This window comes from Rana temporaria, chromosome 12, assembly GCF_905171775.1.
Source record: "Rana temporaria chromosome 12, aRanTem1.1, whole genome shotgun sequence".
NCBI classification, from domain to species: Eukaryota; Metazoa; Chordata; class Amphibia; order Anura; family Ranidae; genus Rana; species Rana temporaria.
This window is the reverse complement of record NC_053500.1, coordinates 96,330,884-96,338,822: the sequence shown is the minus strand read 5'-3', so window position 1 is coordinate 96,338,822 and position 7,939 is coordinate 96,330,884. Positions and strand designations below refer to the sequence as shown.

Genomic DNA, 7,939 nt, shown 5'->3' with positions numbered 1-7,939 from the left:
GTGTGATAATTTTTTTATGATTTGCACCATAGTTTGTAGACTCTCTAACTTTCACAAAGAGCAAATAATATCCACTAATTTGGGTTATTTTTACCAAAGACATGTAGCAGTATAAATTGTGGCCAAAATTTATGAAGAAAAATTAATATTTTGCTACATTTTATCGCATAAACTAAGAAAAATTCATTTTTTTTCAAACATTTTCGCCTTTTTTCATTTATAGCGCAAAAAATAAAAAGTCCAGAGGTGATCAAATACCACCAAAAGAAAGCTCTGTTTGTATGAAAAAAAGGACAACAAATTCATTTGGATACAATGTTGTATGACTGAGTAATTAACATTCAAAGTGTGAGAGTGCTGAAAGCTGAAAATTGCTCCGGGAACGAAGGTGGTTTAAGTGCCCAGTAAGCAAGTGGTTAATGTTAAACTCGCTAGTCTCATTATCCCAGTAAAATTGAGTTGTAGTCAGCGGATAGCCTTGCTTACCATGCGCTATCTGTGCCCCACAAATCCAACAGTTGGTCTTGTTTAGCATAAAAGCAGTTACATTAAGTAAGGTAAAATAATGATTTTGATCAACATGTAAAGCAACGATTAGTGGTGTAACAAAGCATAAGAGCAATACCACCTTCATTCTGCAGGCTCTGTGACCTTTTTGCAATGGCTAGCGTGTATCCAGGAGTCTTTGGATTGGAGTTTCACTGCTGTGTGTGTCACTAGTTGCACCTGAATTTTAGGATTTTAAGTCAGAAATAATTTTTTTTTTTTTAGTCCCAATTTACAGACAAAATATTTGTCTTGCTTCTAAAGACAAATGTCCAACGACCAACATGCCACTGACTTGTTACCGTTGATTGTCCTTGTGGCACTGTCACATCACTTTAAAACATACATAACAAACATAAAATAAATCATCATGCCACCAAAATTCATACGGTGTTAGTATTATTATTTCATATTCATCAGTCCCCACCCTTAACGTGGAGGTTCACCCCAAAACACCCATCCAACATCACATCCATGGGTCTCACACAATTCGCACATCAAACATAACTTTTACACTTAGCCAGTGAGTATAATTTAGGGGTCTGATAATGATGATATAGATATAGATATATAATATAGACGTTCACTTTAAGGATTGATAATGCACTTTTGTTTGCTTTTTCACAGATGTTCACAGCTTCTTCGTTTTGTCCTTGGGAATCAGACAGAAGACTGATAAGACCAGTTGAAAATAGACTTTCTATTAAACCAGTTTGAACTGACCAAAGACTCATGGATAAGGTTTTTCTGCCAGTCACGTGATGTAACCCCCCATTTAACTGTTCCCATGCTCTAAAGAAGATATGGACTTTGATTGGACTAAAACTATACGATCACACCTTTATCACGCCTAGAATACAGTTGATACATACCCATATCTTATGAATATTCATACGTATAAATTGTTTTGCCCTGTAGTTGTAAGCTCAGAAACACTTTCACTTTTACTCGCTTATAGTAGCCGAGATCTGTGTTGTCTTTCTCCATTGCAATGTCTTAATTAAAGCACCTACTTATTATCTTTATCTACCATCTAATCTGATCGTCTTAATTAAGACCCCCAAATCGGATTTAACAGCTGATGCCTGTGACTCGGATTCAGTTCCGTTGGACTTCCGACCAAAGAGACGGGAAACCCATGTTGGGCAGAACCAGTGGCCACGGTAAGAAAACATTTTATTCTTACTCTTTCTGCCCACCACGGCAAGTACCAGTCGGTGTCTGAAGTCTATTGGCTGACGTCTGATGTGTTTGTTTTTCTTTGATGAGATGGTGAGATAAAATTGATGCAAACCAGAGTAATGTAAATGCTACACAGTTTGACCCAAATAACTCCTCTACTTCACTTGTTGCAGAAATAATAGAGTATAGTAATCATTGTTGGTGGATTGCTAATGTTTTGTTTATATGCTTGGGGTGTCAATAGTTTTATGAGACTTGTGAAAAGGTCTGACCAGAGGACTGTAGTAGTGAGCCTGTGTGGCGAGTAAGGCCTGTGTGGCCAAGTGTAAAAGAAGTGCCATTTGATGGCTACTGTGTGTAGCCCAGGAGAAATTTTGGGTGACGACCCATACATTTTTAAGTAGAGACTCGAGAGTGAGTTCTCTAGATTAGGAGTACGGTGCTCCCATGGACCTTTCAAACTGGGAAAGGTAGAAGTGGCACAAGTAAGTCCTACGACTGACATGACAGACCGATGTGGACAGTGGTTAAGATAACACCAAGACTATTATAGGCTGGACCAAAACAGAGCTGATCTAGTACCTGCAGGAGTTATGATCAAATTGGGTTTCTGTGTATGTTAATTTTTATGACAGAGTTGAATAAGGTAATTAAAAATGTACAATGTGTTTTTGAAAGTATGCAATGTGATGAAACTAACTAATTATGAGCCTGTCAAAGTTAGAGAATTAGACCAGGCAATGCCATTGTTGTTATATAAATATTTAAGAAATGTTTGAGAAGCAGAAAATCAATGCTACTTTTGGATGATTGTAAGATAATGATGAGACAAGCCTGCTGATTTTTGCAGTTTCCTCCCCCCTCCTTTGTGCTTGGGTTAGTGTGTGAAGAAAAGAGTCCGATGCCCCTTCCTTCAAATTCCTGTGTAATAGAGCCAGATACTTCTGAATATCTAAGAAATGTTTAATTATGTGGCAACGTGAAATCCTAGTTAAAAATTGTTAGTTTTTGTTATGTAACTCTAGGATTTAAACAAAGAAAGAAAAGGTAGCCATGATTATTATAATTATTTAAATGTTTTCAAGAAACATGAAAGTGGAGAAAGGCAAGTTTATTTATAAGAGGAAATGGTTTAAAGGAACATTAAAGTGAATTGCATTATGAAGAAAGTGGACAGAATGTTGTAGAATTATTAATGAGGATTGCTGGATGTGAGAAAAGAGAAAAGGCTGAATGCTTTTGTAGCCCAATATGATGGTCAAGGCGCTGTTTCTCAAAAAGAAACCAGGAAATGCTAGAATTGTGGCAGGATTGGCTAGAAAATGCAGATTGCCTGACAGACGCAAGTAGAAGAAAGAGAGAGATGATGAATGAATGGTAAAGCAGTATGAACTTTCTGAGCACACAGAAGTTAATTTGTGCATCTCTGAGACGGATGGTAAAGAATGTTTTGTAACATTACGCTTTCCACTTCAACTAACGTTATGATGGAATAACAGAATTGCAGTTGAGGAATCAAAGCTACAATAGCCTTTGTTTGGATGGTGATTTTATGGTTGCATTCATTTCTGATCCTGCTGAGATAAATTACATTATTAGGTTTAGTGGGAAGGATGAGGAGCAAGCGTTTATGCTCATCTGAAAGACCAGCAACATGAAGAAAAAGATGGTGACGAAGGCAAAGATGGGACTGGTGCCAGTACTTTAACATTAAGTTCAACTGAGAGGTGTCCAATTTGTCTGAACAGTCTTTCCCTGAAGGTTGGCTTTCCAGAAGATTGTTGTCACGTTTTCTGTATCCTGCATTCTTAAATGGTGTGAAATCTCTTCATCCTGCCCTGTTGACTGCAACCCTTTTCAAGCCATGTATAAAATAGATTTGGCTGGTGGATGCACCAAGATCCATGCTGTGGGAAGAACACAAAAAGAAAACTGCAGCTGCAACCTGTGACAGTGGTGCTGTACAATAGAGAAGACATGCTTTGAAATGGATGTTATGAAGCAATACCGCTTGAATTAGGAGAAATGGAAGTGAAAAGATGTACTACAATCAAGCTTGCCAGCTTTTTCCTAGAGAGAGAAGAAGACCTCAAAGAGGAGGGTGACCAGATCTGCTTAAAACTTATGGAAGAAAAAATGCAGCAAATTTCCCCAATAAAGGACACTACTCTTAAAAATCCTGATCTATCAAATCCTGTTTGTGGACGGTACATGCCTGTACAAAGATGGAGTCCCAAGAATGGAATATGCGGTGACAACATTGGAGGAAGTGATTGAGATCCAACTACTCCCTTCATCACTTTCAGAGCAGGTTGCCAAAGTGGTAGCACTCACAAGAGCCAGTGAGACTGCAAAGGATCAAACAGCCAACATCTACACTGATAGCAAGCATGCTGTCAAAGTAATCCATGATTATGGACCCATAAGGAAGAACAGAAGACTCACAACTGCTGCAAGAGAACCAATTCAAAACTGAAAATATGTTCAAGAACTTTTTGAACCAGTCACCCTCCCAAAGGAAGTAGCCACCCCGAAGGTCAACGCACATACTGAAGGACAACCCATGGAAGAAAAAGGAAACAGTTGTCTGATCATACTGCCAGGAAGACTGCTGAAACACCCATGGAAGCAATCATGACCCTAATCAATGATTTTGCAAAGGAATAAGAAGAAGCCCGTAACAGATTGAAGGAAAAGAAAATAACAAATACTGAAAGTAAAGGAACTGATTAAGAAAGTGCAAGAATCTGCACCTGACGATTGGAACAAAGAAGGATCAAGATGGACTTGTGCAAGGAAAAGGGAATATGTGTCCCTTCTCAAACGGAGAAGATGATTATGCCACTAGCTCATGGACTGAGTCATGTATGCCCTAAGCAATGGAGAGAGACATAAGCAAGGCTGGATGGTTTATTTGTTACTCCAGAAATGTATATCAAGACTTTGTTGAGGGATGCACGATCTGTGCTAAAAATAACCCAGGAAAACCGACCAGAGTAACACAAAGACATTTGGCCAAGTCACTATTCCTTTTCCAAAAACTTCAGATTGATTAAATCCTATTGCCCAAATCAGGCCAATATCAATATGTTTTGTTGTGCGTAGAAAATGTTTTCAAACTGGATAGAAGCCTGGCCAGTGGCTAAAGCAAATGCCAAGACAACAGCAAGGAAACTCCTTTCCGAAGTAATATGCCGCTTGAAGTCCCTGAAATCCTAGAGAATGACAGAGGAACACATTTCACTGGACAGATCATGCAAATTACATGCAGGGACTTGGCAATTGAGCAGGCCTTTCATGCCTCTATAATCCTCAGAGTTCAGGAAAGGTAGAAAAATATAGGAATCATTAAGGACAAGTTAGCCAAATTAATGCAGGGAAAGGAAAGACGGGTCAGTAAGGAAACAATGACCAGAACTGTTGCCTCTGGTTCTTTACAACATCAGGATTACCCCTACTTATAGGTCAGAAAATGTTAGCCCTTATGAGATTTTATTTGGGGGCCCACCTAAGACAGGGTTGTATTTTCCACACCAGACTGCTGTAATGTATAATGATTTTGTTTTGTTATGTAATTGTCCAATACAAGCAACTAACTGCGATGCACAAGTTGTTTTTGATTCAATTCTAGATCAAGAAATTGGAACACATGATTTACAGCCAGATGATTGGGTCCTAATAAAAGAATATGTGAAAGTACCTTTGAGACCAAAGTCTGAAGGACCCTAACAAGTGTTCCTGACAACTGCTACAGCTGTAAAGTGATGTGCATACATGCCAGCCATTGCAAGAAAGTACAGCTAATTTCAAAAGATGAGTAAACTACTGTTATGCCTTTGCTTGATCTTAGTCAAGGCTATAGAGGAAAATCACCAGTACAAATTACACATGCTGACAGGCATAAGGAGCCATTTGAGTAATTGCTAGATATGTTCACATAGGCCAGACAGTTAAAAAAAAAAAAAAAGAAAAAAAAAGGGGCACACACCTAGTACTCGTTTATTTTAATTTTGAGTTTAAGCAATACAAGGCTGCCCAAACTAGTATGTCAAGAATATCACAAATGTTGTATTATTGTGAAAATACATTTTATGCTAAATATAACTTAAGGCCTTTTGGAACACCTCCTTGTTTAGTAAGGAAAAGAGGTATACAATGTGACATTATGATAGGAAATATGAAAGACTCAGATTACACTTTGTTTAGATATGGTAAATTTTCATGGATTCAACAGATATGTTTTTGTCCTCATAGGAATTATTGTTATAGGATTGCTTGTTTATTTTTTTTATTTTTTTTTTCAGGTGTGCTAAATGTGAAATACAATGACAGTTAGATCTGAGGGAGACGACCCCCAAGGAAGAAATAGTGTTATCAGATTGTCAGATTAGCAAATTTGTATGATACCAAGTTGGGTGATATGAATGAGTAAAGATATGTATCCACATACACCCTAAGAAGAACTTTACTCCACATAGATGTGAAGTAGTACTGTGGACCCTTTGGTGTCATACTAGGTAGAGAAGAGATGGTAGTGACCCGCCATGGGGGTCAAGAGGAGGGAAATGAGTATAATTTAGGGGTCTGATAATGATGATATAGATATAGATATATAATATAGACGTTCACTTTAAGGATTGATAATGCACTTTTGTTTGCTTTTTCACAGATGTTCACAGCTTCTTCGTTTTGTCCTTGGGAATCAGACAGAAGACTGATAAGACCAGTTGAAAATAGACTTTCTATTAAACCAGTTTGAACTGACCAAAGACTCATGGATAAGGTTTTTCTGCCAGTCACGTGATGTAACCCCCCATTTAACTGTTCCCATGCTATAAAGAAGATATGGACTTTGATTGGACTAAAACTATACGATCACACCTTTATCACGCCTAGAATACAGTTGATACATACCCATATCTTATGAATATTCATACGTATAAATTGTTTTGCCCTGTAGTTGTAAGCTCAGAAACACTTTCACTTTTACTCGCTTATAGTAGCCGAGATCTGTGTTGTCTTTCTCCATTGCAATGTCTTAATTAAAGCACCTACTTATTATCTTTATCTACCATCTAATCTGATCGTCTTAATTAAGACCGCCAAATCGGATTTAACACCAGCTATACCCTGTAGACAAAAATATTAGCACATTTCTTTAGTAAAACTGGACTTTTCCCCTATTTTTTTTTCTTAGCCTTCTTGGGGTACAAAAGCATCTTGGTTGTTATTATTACCTTTGAGATGCTAGTTTAGGTTCATTTAGAGGTTTAGCTTGCTAATTTTTGCAATATTTAGCATAATGGCCTCTTTTCCGACATCTGTAACATGTCACATTAGAGACATCACGTTTTCCTGAGTGAAAGCATGTGGATTTCTCTTAGGGTCAGGCATGGTTTTTATAATTATCTGTAAATCAGAGTTAGTGAGGGGTACATGCCTTGCCCCATCATTTGGTCATATCAATTAAGATCTCACAGGCCCCCAAAAATTTGATTGATTGGCTGCATAAGGGGATATGGGAGACTGATGTGTTATCACAGGTCTCCTTGAGGGGGAGGAGGTTAGGATGGCCGAGAATCCCTCTGCTAGTGGTATTTTTGAATCTGCACCTATTGTTGTTTCTGGATGGGGGGGTAGGGGTGGGGGTGCAGATAAGTTATGCACAGTGGAACTGTTCGCTGCCCTTTCATCACTAGTGGTAGGTGGGGGTGGTAATGTAGGGTCTAATCTGCTTACAGTCATTACAGCAATATTGTCATCAGGTTCTTCAGGACTGTATTCATATAACTTTCTCACAGGGCAATAGGTTACTTTTAATCTAGTTTTTAGCATGATTTCACAACACTGACTAGCCCGTATCCATTTATCTAATGCCTGCTTGTCTTTTCTTGTTTTAAAAATACCTGGATAGTGGTTTTTACATTCATTCCAGAACTTAGGGTCAAGCTTCCCATGTAGCGGAATAAACCCCTGTGTGCCTCTATTCCATTTCTCCAGGGAACGAACCATTCCTTTTCCAAAGTTATATATCATATACTCTTTGGCCGACCAGGAAGCGTTCACAATGGGATCACGCAGATCCCCTTCTGGGGTGTACGCGGTGGTACAATTCCCCATCTTATACGATGATAAGACTTCCTGAAGAATTAATCTATTACTAAGACCCCACGTCACACAGACACAGCGAACCCAGTTATAGCAGGAGCAG

At 38.4% G+C, this 7,939-nt stretch overlaps 1 long non-coding RNA gene across 2 annotated transcripts; it reads left to right on the top strand.

The window, feature by feature from the left end:
- The first annotated feature begins 519 nt into the window (after positions 1 to 519).
- Positions 520 to 6,807, top strand: LOC120918250. Of its 2 annotated transcripts, none has more exons than XR_005744358.1 (2): positions 520 to 1,709; positions 6,398 to 6,807. It is a non-coding gene; the product is annotated as an uncharacterized LOC120918250 (long non-coding RNA). The 2 variants fall into 2 exon arrangements; XR_005744359.1 differs by lacking the exon at positions 520 to 1,709 and adding an exon at positions 1,720 to 6,245.
- The last annotated feature ends 1,132 nt before the right edge of the window (positions 6,808 to 7,939 follow it).